This window comes from Cyanistes caeruleus, unplaced genomic scaffold (assembly GCF_971803275.1).
Source record: "Cyanistes caeruleus unplaced genomic scaffold, bCyaCae1.hap1.1 HAP1_SCAFFOLD_11, whole genome shotgun sequence".
In the NCBI taxonomy this organism is placed as follows: Eukaryota; Metazoa; Chordata; class Aves; order Passeriformes; family Paridae; genus Cyanistes; species Cyanistes caeruleus.
The window spans coordinates 2535971-2550493 of NW_028255883.1; positions in this window are offsets into that span (position 1 = coordinate 2535971).

The following is a 14523-nucleotide window of genomic DNA, read 5'->3' on the forward strand; positions in this document are numbered from 1 at the left end:
ACATTGGAGCTCTCCCTGCTCTGGAGTCACGGAGAGGAGGAAATTGGGCATGTCACTGCCCTGGTGTCACAGGGAATGGAAGAGTGGGGCTGTCACTGCCGTGGAGTCCGGGAAAGGAGGAAATTTGGTGTGTGACTGCACTGCGGTCACAGCGAGTGGAACTTTGGGGCTCTCACTTCTGTGGTGGAAGAGATGAAGAAATAGGTGCTGTCACTGCTGTTGTGGTGTGACGGAGAAGAGGAAATTTGGGCCTGTCATTGCTGCGGTGTCACAGAGAGGAGCACTCTGGAGCTCACACTGCTATGATGTCACAGATAGGGTAACACTGGCCCTGCCATTGCTGTGGTGTCACAGAGAGGAGGAAATTAGGCCTCTCCCTGCTCTGGAGGCACAGAGAGGGGGAAATTTGGGCTCTCACTGCTGTTGTATCAGTGAGGGCGTAACACTGGAGCTGTCATTGTTGTGGTGTCCCAGAGAGGATTAAATTGGAGCTCACACTTCTATGGTGTCCTAGACAGTGGAACTCTGGGCCTGACATTGCTGTGGTGTGACAGAGAGGAGGCAATTTGGGGCTGTCATTACTGTGATTTCACAGAGAGGGGAAGAGTGCAGCTGTCACTGCTGTGGTTTCAGCGAGAGAGTGAAATGGAGGTAGTTAGAGCTGTGATGTTACAGACAGGGGAATCCTGGGACTCGGAGTGCACTGCTGTCACCGAGAGCGGAACTTTGGGGCTCTCACTGCTGTGGTGTCACAGAGAGAGAAACAGTGGTGTTGTCGCTGCTGTGGTGTCCCAGAGAGTGGAACACTGGGCCTGACATTGGTGTTGTTTGACAGAGAGGAGGCAATTTTGGCTGTCACCTCTCTGGTTTCACAGAGAGGGCAACTTTTTGGCTGTCCCCGTTGTGGTGTCACAGAGACGGGAATATTGGAGCTGTCACTGCTGTGGTGTCTGAGAGAGGGAAACACTGGGCCTGTCTTTGCTGTGCTGTCATGGAGAGGAGCACGTTGGAGCTCACACTGCTATGATGTCACAGGTAGGGTAACAGTGGCTCTGACATTGCTGTGGTGTCCCAGAGAAGAGGAAATTTGGGCCCTCACTGCTCTGGTGTCACAGAGAGGGGGAAAGTTAGGCTCTAACTGCTGTGGTGTCTCCAACAGGGTAATCCTGGGCCTAAAATTGCTGTCGTTTCACAGACAGGAGCAATTTTGGGCTGTGGCTGCACTGCTGTCTCAGAGAGTGGAACTTTGGGGCTCACACTGCTCTGGTGTCCCAGAGACGGGAACATTGGAGCTGTCACTGCTGTGTTGTCACAGAGAGAGGAACACTGGAGCCCTCCCTGCTCTGGAGTCACGGAGAGGAGGAAATTGGGCATGTCACTGCCCTGGTGTCACAGGGAATGGAAGAGTGGGGCTGTCACTGCCATGGAGTCCAGGAAAGGAGGAAATTTGGTGCGTGACTGCACTGCGGTCACAGCGAGTGGAACTTTGGGGCTCTCACTTCTGTGGTGGAAGAGATGAAGAAATAGGTGCTGTCACTGCTGTTGTGGTGTGACGGAGAAGAGGAAATTTGGGCCTGTCATTGCTGCGGTGTCACAGAGAGTAGCATTTTGGAGCTCACACTGCTATGATGTCACAGATAGGGTAACACTGGCCCTGCCATTGCTGTGGTGTCACAGAGAGGAGGAAATTAGGCCTCTCCCTGCTCTGGTGTCACAGAGAGGGGGAAATTTGGGCTCTCACTGCTGTTGTATCAGTTAGGGCGTAACACTGGGGCTGTCATTGTTGTGGTGTCCCAGAGAGGATTAAATTGGAGCTCACACTTCTATAGTGTCCTAGACAGTGGAACTCTGGGCCTGACATTGCTGTGGTGTGACAGAGAGGAGGCAATTTGGGGCTGTCATTACTGTGATTTCACAGAGAGGGGAAGAGTCGGGCTGTCACTACTGCGGTTTCAGCGAGAGAGTGAAATGGAGGTAGTTAGAGCTGTGATGTTACAGACAGGGGAATACTGGGACTCGGAGTGCACTGCTGTCACCGAAAGTGGAACTTTGGGGCTCTCACTGCTGTGGTGTCACAGAGAGAGAAACAGCGGTGTTGTCGCTGCTGTGGTGTCAGAGACTGGAACACTGGGCCAGAAATTGATGTGGTTTGACAGAGAGGAGGCAATTTTGGCTGTCACGTCTCTGGTTTCACAGAGAGGGCAACTTTTTGGCTGTCCCTGCTGTGGTGTCACAGAGACGGGAATATTGGAGCTGTCACTGCTGTGGTGTCTGAGAGAGGGAAACACTGGGCCTGTCATTGCTGTGCTGTCATGGAGAGGAGCACGTTGGAGCTCACACTGCTATGATGTCACAGGTAGGGTAACAGTGGCTCTGACATTGCTGTGGTGTCCCAGAGAAGAGGAAATTTGGGCCCTCACTGCTCTGGTGTCACAGAGAGGGGGAAAGTTGGGCTCTAACTGCTATGGTGTCTTCAACAGGGTAATCCTGGGCCTAAAATTGCTGTCGTTTCACAGACAGGAGCAATTTTGGGCTGTGGCTGCACTGCTGTCCCAGAGAGTGGAACTTTGGGGCTCACACTGCTCTGGTGTCCCAGAGACGGGAACATTGGAGCTGTCACTGCTGTGTTGTCACAGAGAGAGGAACATTGGAGCTCTCCCTGCTCTGGAGTCACGGAGAGGACGAAATTGGGCATGTCACTGCCCTGGTGTCACAGGGAATGGAAGAGTGGGGCTGTCACTGCCGTGGAGTCCAGGAGAGGAGGAAATTTGGTGTGTGACTGCACTGCGGTCACAGCGAGTGGAACTTTGGGGCTCTCACTTCTGTGGTGGAAGAGATGAAGAAATAGGTGCTGTCACTGCTGTTGTGGTGTGACGGAGAAGAGGAAATTTGGGCCTGTCATTGCTGCGGTGTCACAGAGAGGAGCACTCTGGAGCTCACACTGCTATGATGTCACAGATAGGGTAACACTGGCCCTGCCATTGCTGTGGTGTCACAGAGAGGAGGAAATTAGGCCTCTCCCTGCTCTGGAGGCACAGAGAGGGGGAAATTTGGGCTCTCACTGCTGTTGTATCAGTGAGGGCGTAACACTGGAGCTGTCATTGTTGTGGTGTCCCAGAGAGGATTAAATTGGAGCTCACACTTCTATGGTGTCCTAGACAGTGGAACTCTGGGCCTGACATTGCTGTGGTGTGACAGAGAGGAGGCAATTTGGGGCTGTCATTACTGTGATTTCACAGAGAGGGGAAGAGTGCAGCTGTCACTGCTGTGGTTTCAGCGAGAGAGTGAAATGGAGGTAGTTAGAGCTGTGATGTTACAGACAGGGGAATCCTGGGAATCGGAGTGCACTGCTGTCACCGAGAGCGGAACTTTGGGGCTCTCACTGCTGTGGTGTCACAGAGAGAGAAACAGCCGTGTTGTCGCTGCTGTGGTGTCCCAGAGAGTGGAACACTGGGCCTGACATTGGTGTTGTTTGACAGAGAGGAGGCAATTTTGGCTGTCACCTCTCTGGTTTCACAGAGAGGGCAACTTTTTGGCTGTCCCTGCTGTGGTGTCACAGAGACGGGAATATTGGAGCTGTCACTGCTGTGGTGTCTGAGAGAGGGAAACACTGGGCCTGTCATTGCTGTGCTGTCATGGAGAGGAGCACGTTGGAGCTCACACTGCTATGATGTCACAGGTAGGGTAACAGTGGCTCTGACATTGCTGTGGTGTCCCAGAGAAGAGGAAATTTGGGCCCTCACTGCTCTGGTGTCACAGAGAGGGGGAAAGTTGGGCTCTAACTGCGACGGTGTCTCCAACAGGGTAATCCTGGGCCTAAAATTGCTGCCATTTCACAGAGAGGAGCAATTTTGGGCTGTGGCTGCACTGCTGTCCCAGAGAGTGGAACTTTGGGGCTCACACTGCTCTGGTGTCCCAGAGACGGGAACATTGGAGCTGTTACGGCTGTGTTGTCACAGAGAGAGGAACACTGGAGCTCTCCCTGCTCTGGAGTCACGGAGAGGAGGAAATTGGGCATGTCACTGCCCTGGTGTCACAGGGAATGGAAGAGTGGGCCTGTCACTGCCGTGGAGTCCGGGAAAGGAGGAAATTTGGTGTGTGACTGCACTGCGGTCACAGCGAGTGGAACTTTGGGGCTCTCACTTCTGTGGTGGAAGAGATGAAGAAATAGGTGCTGTCACTGCTGTTGTGGTGTGAGGGAGAAGAGGAAATTTGGGCCTGTCATTGCTGTGGTGTCACAGAGAGGAGCACTTTGGAGCTCACACTGCTATGATGTCACAGATAGGGTAACACTGGCCCTGACATTGCTGTGGTGTCACAGAGAGGAGGAAATTAGGCCTCTCCCTGCTCTGGAGGCACAGAGAGGGGGAAATTTGGGCTCTCACTGCTGTTGTATCAGTGAGGGCGTAACACTGGAGCTGTCATTGTTGTGGTGTCCCAGAGAGGATTAAATTGGAGCTCACACTTCTATGGTGTCCTAGACAGTGGAACTCTGGGCCTGACATTGCTGTGGTGTAACAGAGAGGAGGCAATTTGGGGCTGTCATTACTGTGATTTCAGAGAGAGGGGAAGAGTCGAGCGGTCACTGCTGTGGTTTCAGCGAGAGAGTGAAATGGAGGTAGTTAGAGCTGTGATGTTACAGACAGGGGAATCCTGGGAATCGGAGTGCACTGCTGTCACCGAGAGCGGAACTTTGGGGCTCTCACTGCTGTGGTGTCACAGAGAGAGAAACAGTGGTGTTGTCGCTGCTGTGGTGTCCCAGAGAGTGGAACACTGGGCCTGACATTGGTGTGGTTTGACAGAGAGGAGGCAATTTTGGCTGTCACGTCTCTGGTTTCACAGAGAGGGCAACTTTTTGGCTGTCCCTGCTGTGGTGTCACGGAGACGGGAATATTGGAGCTGTCACTGCTGTGGTGTCTCCGAGAGGGAAACACTGGGCCTGTCATTGCTGTGCTGTCACAGAGAAGAGCACGTTGGAGCTCACACTGCTATGATGTCACAGGTAGTGTAACAGTGGCTCTGACATTGCTGTGGTGTCCCAGAGAAGAAATTTGGGCCCTCACTGCTCTGGTGTCACAGAGAGGGGTAAAGTTGGGCTCTAACTGCTATGGTGTCTCCAACATCCTGGGCCTAAAATTGCTGTCATTTCACAGACAGGAGCAATTTTGGGCTGTGGCTGCACTGCTTTACCAGAGAGTGGAACTTTGGGGCTCACACTGCTCTGGTGTCCCAGAGACGGGAACATTGGAGCTGTCACTGCTGTGTTGTCACAGAGAGAGGAACACTGGAGCTCTCCCTGCTCTGGAGTCACGGAGAGGAGGAAATTGAGCATGTCACTGCCCTGGTGTCACAGGGAATGGAAGAGTGGGGCTGTCACTGCCGTGGAGTCAGAGAAAGGAGGAAATTTGGTGTGTGACTGCACTGCTGTCACAGCAAGTGGAACTTTGGTCCTATAATTTCTGTGGTGGAAGAGATGAAGCAATAGGTGCTGTCACTGCTGTTGTGGTGTGACGGAGAAGAGGAAATTTGGGCTTGTCATTCATTGCTGTGGTGTCACAGAGAGGAGCACTTTGGAGCTCACACTGCTATGATGTCACAGATATGGTAACACTGGCTCTGATATGCCTTGGCAATGGAAAGCTCTGAGCTCCGCGATTTCTCTAGTGAAGTAGCCTTGGAAAGGGCTGGGCCAAAGCTCGTGTGTGCGACTTTGGTGAAGGGAGCCAGCAAGAGGTAATCTGTGGAACATGGGAAAACCCGGGATATTTATAGGGGAGGAGAGGGGTGGGGGGAGTCCGAGATGCATGTATCAGGGTGGGATGGCGGAGGGGAACACCAATGGCGCACAAAGGTTTGACATAACTAACTCCAAGACCCCTCGGAGTGATAGTTTGTCTCTCTCTGAGTGAAAGCTTCCTTGCTTCCAGGAGAGAGCCAGGGATCGCCGAGCCAGCGGGTTCCTCAGCCCCCACAACTTCCCCTTCTTTACTTAATAAAAGGGTATCTTCCAGAGATTTGGCTAATAACTTGACATATGGAAACATACATAGGAAAATAATACTCAAGAAAACTTAAAAATGTTTTTCAGGAGGGAGGCAGCCTATCTTTTGGGTCCTTAGTTCCCCAAAAGGTCCTCAAGCCACTGGGGCTTCTCTTCAGTCTGGAGTTCCTGGAGCACGTGTTGGAGTCTTAGGATGCGGGTGTGGATGCTTTCACTGGGGCTGGAGAGGTCAAAGCAGCACAGTCAGTTAATTTTCTCGCAGCCGTGTCCATGGGCCAGGAGCAAAAGGTCTAGAGGGTTGGTGGCACTGCCCATGGACACTCACACGTGGTCTTGTTTGAGAGTCTTTGCGAGGGTGATCCACCGTTCTCCTGGGGCTGTGCTACTAGCCAGGCCTCCACAGCTGATGTTTTCAGGAGCATCCAGATAATCAGGAACATCAGGAACTCAAGGATGGTTTTGTTCTCCATTTTCTATAACAGGACATAAAAGATTAGTTCTGATTTTTGGAGGGGGGGGAGCTATTTTCCTTTTCTCTTTCCTGTCCCGTCTCCCCCCTCTTTAAAAAAAACCAATTATACGCAGGGTTATTTTGTGTATTGGGGACACATGACCAGCAGCAGCACAGAGGTGCATTTTGGTGTAAACTGGCAATTTGGGCTAGGCAACGAGGGCGAGAAGGGGAAGGGGGAGGGAGTTAAGAAGACTTGTGTACTGTCACGGAGTCAGGCGTGATGTTGGCAGTCGTCTCGTTGCGGCCCTGGTAGCAGGACGGTTTGGCCTCTGTCTGGTTGTTGGTCTGGTGGCAGGTCGGTTTGGTGGACTCCGACGACGTCTCCATTTCCAGGCTGCAGTGGACTGCTGTTTTTCTGGACCTGTGTGGGTCTCAGGAGACTTTGAAATTTCTGAGTCTGGTGCAGGGTTTGTAGGCCCTAAATAAGGTTTCACATTTTTCCCTGGGAGTCACTTAGGTCCTGATGGTGTGGACACACACGTGTACCCTCTCCCCCAGGTAATCAACGGAAAAGGTCCTGTTGTCCGTTGTGATTCAGGATCATTGATCAGCACTGGCGGCTTCTGCATGAGTTTGGCATGAGTTGAATTAGAGAAGTGCCGTATTACAGGGGGGTCAGGCTCTGTAGACGAGCAATTTAGAGAGTTCATGACATATAGAGCCTTACAGAGCCTCTCAATGGGAGGAATGATCTCTGTTCCTCCCTGCTGGTGATCAAGGACTCTTTTCAGGTTTTGGTGGGTCCTCTCTACTACTGATTGTCCTGTAGGGGAATGAGGAATGCCCGTGGTGTGTTTCACCCCCCACTCATTGAAAAAGTCTCTTAATTTGTGAGAGGTGTAAGCAGGTCCATTGTCTGTTTTAATTTGTTCTGGGACTCCCAGGGTAGCAAAAGCAAGGAGAAAATGTCGGATGGTGTGCTTGGCATTTTCTCTTGCATGGGCTGAGGCAAACACTGCACCAGAGAAGGTGTCTACGGAGACGTGTACGTATTTGACTCTCCCGAAGGACGGGACGTGAGTGACATCTGTTTGCCATATCTGGCAGCTGTTAAGTCTTCGGGGGTTAACCCTGGAATTAACGACCGGTATTTGGAAAGATTGACAATTAGGACAGGTGACAACTATTGCTCTAGCCTGGTCTCTGGGTAGTCGGAACATTCTCATCAATGCAGGCACGTTCTGGTGGAAGAACTGGTGGGACAATTTCAGCAATGGCACCTGGGAGGTCAGAATGTGCCCTCACATGCATGACATAGTAAGGTTGCTTTCTGTGGGAGAAAAGATACACTAATTCAGAAAGCAATTTGTATAAATTTGGGTTAGGGACCTCTTTTAGAAATGCGTGTTCTGCTCTCATAGCTATTCCAGCCACATAAGCCGAATCAGTCACCAGATTGAAAGGCTCTTGGAATTTCTCAAAAGCTCTGATGAAGGCTGCTAATTCAGCAATCAGTGGTGATCCCTCGACCACTTGGACATCAGACTCCCATTTCTGTGTCCTGGGGTCTTTCCAAGTCATGACTGACTTGTGGGATTTCCCCGAGCCATCGGTGAAAACCGTCAGGGCCTGGAGCGGTGTTTTGCTCTGTAATGATTTGGGGACCAAATGAAATGTAGTTTTGAAAAGTCTGTGGCCAGGTGGACGTATAGAAATTTGGCCTGAATAGCTATCGAGAGTGAACTGAAGGCTCTCATTGGTTTGGAGCAAAGGCTCCAAACTTCCAGTTGCCAATGGGAGGAAGATGCATGTGAACTCACAGGCTGCAAGAATGCGGAGACGGACTCTAGTTCTTTTAATGAGTTCAGCCATGATTTCCTGCGGAGTGGTAATAGTCTTAGTAGGCTGGTTATGTGTAAAAATCCACTTGATGATAAGGAGTGGATTCTTCAGTGCCATGTCCCATTGAAATATGAGTGTGTGTAAGTGTGGGGCCGTACCCAGGATTGAAGCAATCCTCCCTTAGCCCCCAGAAGTAATCCACGCTGGCTCTGTCGAATGGAGGGGTCAGGGAGATCCTTCGAGACCAAGAAAAGACCAAAAAGTGCTGCTTCTCCCTCCGGGTATCGGAGGATGTTTATTCTGGCTAGTTTCCAGGGGGAGAAGAGACCCGGTTTCTCCTTCCCGGACTCTTTCAAACCTTGGGAGAGGGGCGGGGAGACATATAACACCAACCAATGGGATAACGTTTCAGGGACAGGTAGGAGAGGGGAAAAACACGTCACTGGGAAACAAATAACTCCCAGAAATATGCACCACCACATCTGCCCCTACTTTGATATATGTAATCAAATGAAAGGTAACGAGCTTATACGACTTACTGACCCGAAGTGGCCCACCAATCCCCATTTGCAGGCTGGTGAGGGTTACTCCGGTCTGCCAACTCTATATGGTTGACATCTGAAGTAGCTGAGACTAGCTTAACTATGCTTCTGGACAGTATTTTGCTTAGCACTCCAAACACTAACACCGTTAGCAAAACAATGACTAGCAGTGACAGAATAGTTTTCACTACTGAAGCCCACCACCCCGAGAGTCCCCAGTTTTTAAACAGTCCATTGAACCAGTCATCTGCTTCTTGCTTGACTTGTCTGATCATGCTTTTCATCTCTCGGAGCGTGGCATGGATGTTAGGAGCTTTCGATGTCAGATCCATGCAGCAGAGAAATTCAAACTCCTGGCACTCATGCCCATGGAGCAACAGAAGAAAGTCTATTGCAGCACGGTTTTGAAGTGTCGCCTGCCTGGTAATTTCCTCATCTTCTAGGAGGGCACTTATGGCATTAGATGTTAAATTTGCTTGTTTTACCACCCAGCATTCTAGGTGTCCCAATTCACCTAGGGTCTTGGCTGCAGCTACCCAAGGAAGGAAAATGGATGCAGTAATTCTTTTTGATTTGGACCAATGGAAAATCTCTGAGTCACAATTTTCATCTAATTTTGTAGCACTTCTCTTTTGAATTTTTTTGGTCAAATTGTTTTTATGGGTCCATTCGCCAATTAATGTTTGATTGGGCGCTAACAGTGATAGACGCCCTATGGTACACGGCCCTCTGAGGAGACGGGATGGAATTCCTGCCCATGCACGGTCCCCACAAATGAGGAACAGTCTTTTGGGGAGGCTTTTGGGATGTGTATGAGCTGAGGAGTGCACTTTGATGTAGCTTAGTACACGGCACCACCTTTTTGCTGTGATTTCTTCTCGATGTTGTACTATATGGTGGAATGTTTCTTTATGAGTTGGAGGACTGACCCTAAAGTGTACACAGTATGATGCTGGGGAGGAACCCAGCAGCTCTAACTCCTGGGGTTCCTGGGTTGCCTTAGGAAACTGGGGTAGCCACTCTTCGACGGGGTTTCTTAACTCTGCTTCTACATGAGTGCTGTGTAGTTTATTACCTGCTTCAGGAGTCAGTGTACTAAAGCTGTGTGTGAATTCATCATGCTGCAAGGGAATTCCTACCAGGCAGGTAGACATAGGATTTTTTGCTGCTGCAGTATATAGACAAATGTTTTCCTGTTGGAGTGTTTGTGCCAGGGTCACCCAGATGTTCTGGCGTGGCTGTGGGACGATCCAGGCTGCTGTCAGGCTGCTCAGTGTGAGCAGGATGACAGCAGGGTTAAGGCTCATCATGGATTTGAGTAAGAGGTAGGTTATTTCTAAAAATAAAAAGGAAACAGACATTCTTTAAAACATATTCACAGTTACAGTATTCAGGTCAAAGGCTAGAGAGGTTTCTTCTCAGGATAACCAGTTGGAAGGGCAGGCTGGGCTCATTGTGGTGGGCTTGCCATGAAGACAGGGCCACCTGGACCTTGGTGACAGATTCCCGGGCCTCCGGCGTGAGGGAGCGCGGTGAATCGAGGTCCTCGCTGCCGCAGAGCAGGTTGAAGAGGGGTGCAAGGACTTCTGTCGTTACTCCAAGCAGAGGGCGTATCCAGCTGATGGACCCGCAGTGCTGATGTAGGTCCTGCAGGGTCTTGGGGTCATCTCTGATGGTCAGCTGCTGAGGCACGATGGTCCGCTAGCCGATCCAGAGTCCTAGGTAGGTCCAAGGGCAGGTGTGCTGGATCTTGTCTTCACGTATCTCAAATCCAGCGTCCTCAATTGTCTGGATGGGTTTTTGTAAAGTCCGGTGCAGACAGTCATCGTCAGCAGCACAAACCAGGATGTCATCCATGTAGTGGAGGATGATGGCATCTGGGAACAGGGTCCTCACAGGTGACAAAATGTGGGCCACGTACCATTGGCAGATGGTAGGAGAATTTTTCATCCCTTGGGGAAGGACTAGCCAATGGTATCTTTTTAAAGGTGCTTGTCTGTTTGGGGAGGGAACCGAGAATGCAAATCTGGGGGCATCCCAAGGATGGAGGGGTATGTTGAAAAATCAGTCCTTTATGTCAATGACGGCCAGCTTCCAATCCCGGGGGAGCATTGAAGGGGAGGGCATCCCAGGCTGAAGGGATCCCATGTCTTCAATGACATCGTTGATCTTCCGGAGGTCTTGAAGGAGTCTCCACCTGTCCTTGCCTGGTTTGCGTAAGACAAAGACAGGGGAGTTCCAAGGGCTATTGGACTCAGTGATGTGGCCCTTGGCAAGCTGCTCTTCCACGAGGGCTTCCAGTGCGCGCAGTTTGGTCTCAGATAGGGGCCACTCATCAACCCCCACTGGATGGTGCTGTTTCCAGGTGAGCTGGGGGATGGTAGGCGTGGCATGCTTCTCAGTGACCCCGATTAAAAATCCCTGCTGGGAATCCACAGAGAAGCCCCACATTGGGACAGGAGATCCCATCCCCGGAGGGTGATTGGTGCTCTCACCACAAACGGCCTGATGGTTGCCATTTTTCCCTCAGGTCCTTCGATGACAACATTCCACTTGCTTCTCATGGAAGCTGTCATCCCTCCAATTCCTGAAATCATGCCTGCTACAGGTTGTAATTCCCAATTGTCTGGCCACTCGGAGCGAGCGATGATGGTAACATCTGCTCCGGTGTCTAGCATTCCTGGGCGCTGAATCCTTTCTCCATAACAAAATAGGCTGCAGTCCACAATAGGTTTGCTGAAGCCCACAACCTGAGTCCACATAGCACTGGGGTTGAAGGGAACGTGATCTGGGTAGTCACTAGGAAGTAAAAAGGCCTGTGCCACAGGAGTCTTTTCCTTTAAATAATAAGGAGGGTCTATGCGGGTCAGAGAGATGGAAATTTCATCTCCAGGGTGTATAGTCTGAACATCAGGAACAATATGAATTTGTCCTGGAGAGTTGGTAGGATCCCCAAGTATTAAGATGTTAGAGGGACCGCCTGGTGGTCCACGTTTTACTGTGGGGATTTTTTAAATACAGTCACCCTTCCTATGTAAAGAGGGTCTAGTTACCAGTTGACGCCAGGTTCCCATCTGAAGCTCTCCACCTGCTGGGCTTGATATTGGGGTCCCTGTGGAGGCAGGATGGTGGGTTTGGCAGGAGGGGTGGAGCGGTACGGCATTTGATTTGATGTTGAAGTGCGGGGCCGTTCCACGCTCTGCCTGAAGTTTCCCGAATGCCAGTTTTGTCTGGGTAACCATTGGTGGGCTGGTGGTTGTGTAAAATGTCTCTCTGGACAGTCTTTGAAAAAATGTCCAGGCTCGCGACAACTAAAACAACGACTTGTATTGAGGTCTGCAGCATAAACTCGAGATATCCCCTCTGCCACTCCTTTAGCCACTGCAAGTGCCACTGTATTCTCACTTGAGGCAGAGGAGTGCTTGGTGCAGGCTTCAACCATCTGATCTATGGTTGGTTCTGGGTCCAGTGGGAGGGCTCGCAAAACTGCTTTGCACTCCGGATTAACATTGGCCATTGCTATTTTTACTAATAATTCTTTTTGCGCCTGAGGGCTCTCTATCTGCTTTTCAATGGCTACTTTAAACTTATCAATATACTTAATAAAAGAGTCAGTTGCCCCTTGCGTAATATTGGTGAAGCACTGTGTTGGCACTTTATCATCAGGGGTGGTAAAAGGAGATATCTTAGCAGCATTAGCTCTATCCTGTAAAGCTGCTTCAGGCAGGTCCCGGGCCTGATCTCGGGGCTGTTGGAAATCTCCTTCTCCTGCTAATTACTCTAAAGTAAAATTAGGTCTGTTAGCATCTTTAGCATTAACATCTGCCAATTGCTTTAAATGTTTTTTCCACTGCCTCTCCCATAACATGTACTCTGCTGGGGAGAGAAGGCAGTTCATAACATTCTCGATGTCATGGGGGACCATGATGTGGGCAGAGAAGGAGGCTTCCAGCAAGTGTTTAAAAAAATGTGAACCCCTGCCCTGTTCCTCGGCAGCTTTACAAAGTTCCTGCAGTTCCCTATAGTGGTGGGATTTGTGCCCCTCCCCTGTCTCTCCTCATTATTACAGGAAAGGCAAGTATTTTCCATGACAGAGCTGAGTTCCCCGCTCGTGAGGCTTCCCTCTGCACCTCAGCCCAGTGATCTTCATACTCAGAATCTGAATAAGAAGATTCACTACTCTCATTTCCTAGTGGAGCTGGGGGGCGCTTGGTGGCAGCGCGGGGCCGGCTCGGGTGCCTAGAGCTGGCCCTTTTGTGGCCGGGTGGGGAAGCTGAGATGGCCCTGCTCCGGCCGGAGCCGTGCCAACCTCCGGGGCACTGGGACCCTGGAGCGGGAGCGCTGCCAGGGGCAAGCCCTGGCACGAAGGGGCGGGACTGGGGTCCGCGATGGGGAGGGGTTTCCCGATGGATGGGGGGGCCCGACGCGGTTACACCCAACGACGCAGTGGGGGGAGAGGGGGAGCAGGACGTGGCAGGAAGAGAAGGGGTGAAGGCGGGAAAGTGGCCATTTTGGGCATCGAGGGCGGGAAAACCGGGGTGGGAGCGAGACAGAATGGCGGGGCTGGCCACACTGCCGGTGCCATCTGTGCTAACGGTAGGAACTGAGGGGTACACAACCGGGTGTGAGGGCATGGGAGAGAGGTTAGAGGAAAGACCCAGAGCGTCATGGCCATTGCCGCCCTGGTAACGGTAGAGAGGTGGTAGGGGGGTGTCAGGGAGACGGCAGCAGCCCTGTGCCCTGGGGCAACGTCCACCCGCCAACTGGGTCTCAGATAGGAGAAGAGGGTTTAGGGACACTTGGAGAGGTTGACAGGGTTGGGGGGTTTAACTGGGGACCCCAAACTCCCTCTTCTTTTTTTTCCTCTTTTTCCAATGAGAAAATAATATTTTGAAACACAGGAAAGAATTTTACAACAGAAAAATCGCCTTTAGCTTGAACTGTATATAACTTTCTCCCCACATTATCCCAAAAGGTTCCTGATTTAGCAGAGTCCGAATTAATCTTAAAATGTTTAAAAACCCAATGAATAAATCTTTTTAAATCCCCTTTAGAAAACTTAAAATTTCCCGCTTTTAGGGTAGTTACAACTTGGATATAAAAGTCCCTCTCAGGTGGGGTCAGTCTCCATACAGAGGACTCATTCCCCATCCTTTTTCACTCCCCACCCAGCAGTAAAACAGCAAAGGAAAAGAAAAAGAAAAAAGCCCAAAAAAACTCTTCACAGGGTCGACTTACAATTTCTCTTCGGCAGATGCCGGCGGGTGAAAAAAAAAGCTGCTGGGTAGGTGGTCACCTGGCGGCCAGTCCTCAGGGGCTTTCCTTGCCCCGGATGGTCAGCGAGGGTCCTGGTCGCAGTCTCTTGGATGGCTTCTTGCTAAAATGCAAGCAAGCTTCCTCGATGGGCGGCGGCTCAAACAGCGACTTGCTTCACAGTCAAAACTGCAGGCAGACACTTCTTCAGGGCTCCTTCGAAGGCCTCACGTTTGGGACGCCAGTTGCCGCGGCGATGGAAAGCCCGGAGCACCGCGACTTCTCTAGAGAAACGGCCCTGAGAAGGGCCAGGTCAAAGCGCGTGTGCGGCTTCGAGCAGTCGAGTGATTCCAGCTCAGGCTCAGCGGTAGTTGAGTGATTCCAGCTCAGCTCGGCAGCGGTGGGCAGGCAACACAGGAAGCAGGGACGAG